We start from the raw sequence: 315 nt of genomic DNA, 5'->3' as shown, positions 1-315 counted from the left end.
TTTCCGCAAACAATCTTGTAAAATCTGTATTGATCTTCTTTATCAATATATATTTTAAATTTGAAAATTGTGTTTGTATTCATCCCCCCACCCTTCTACAAACTGTTTAGTATTCTTGTAGACCCTTTTGGGACCAACACTGATTTATTAACAAAATAACCATTTTTTTACAGGTTTTACCAAAATAGCCACATGAATCGCCCCGGGGGGCATGGGTTGAACGCGGGGGAGGGGGGGAAGTACATAAACTACAAGAAAAAATGAAAATTAATTTGTGAACCCACATGTATCTACTTAGGAGACCAAACGCCGTGC

Source organism: Cynara cardunculus (genome assembly GCF_001531365.2).
Source record: "Cynara cardunculus var. scolymus isolate 2C chromosome LG 1, CcrdV1, whole genome shotgun sequence".
NCBI classification, from domain to species: domain Eukaryota; kingdom Viridiplantae; phylum Streptophyta; class Magnoliopsida; order Asterales; family Asteraceae; genus Cynara; species Cynara cardunculus.
Note: the sequence above shows the minus strand (reverse complement) of the source record.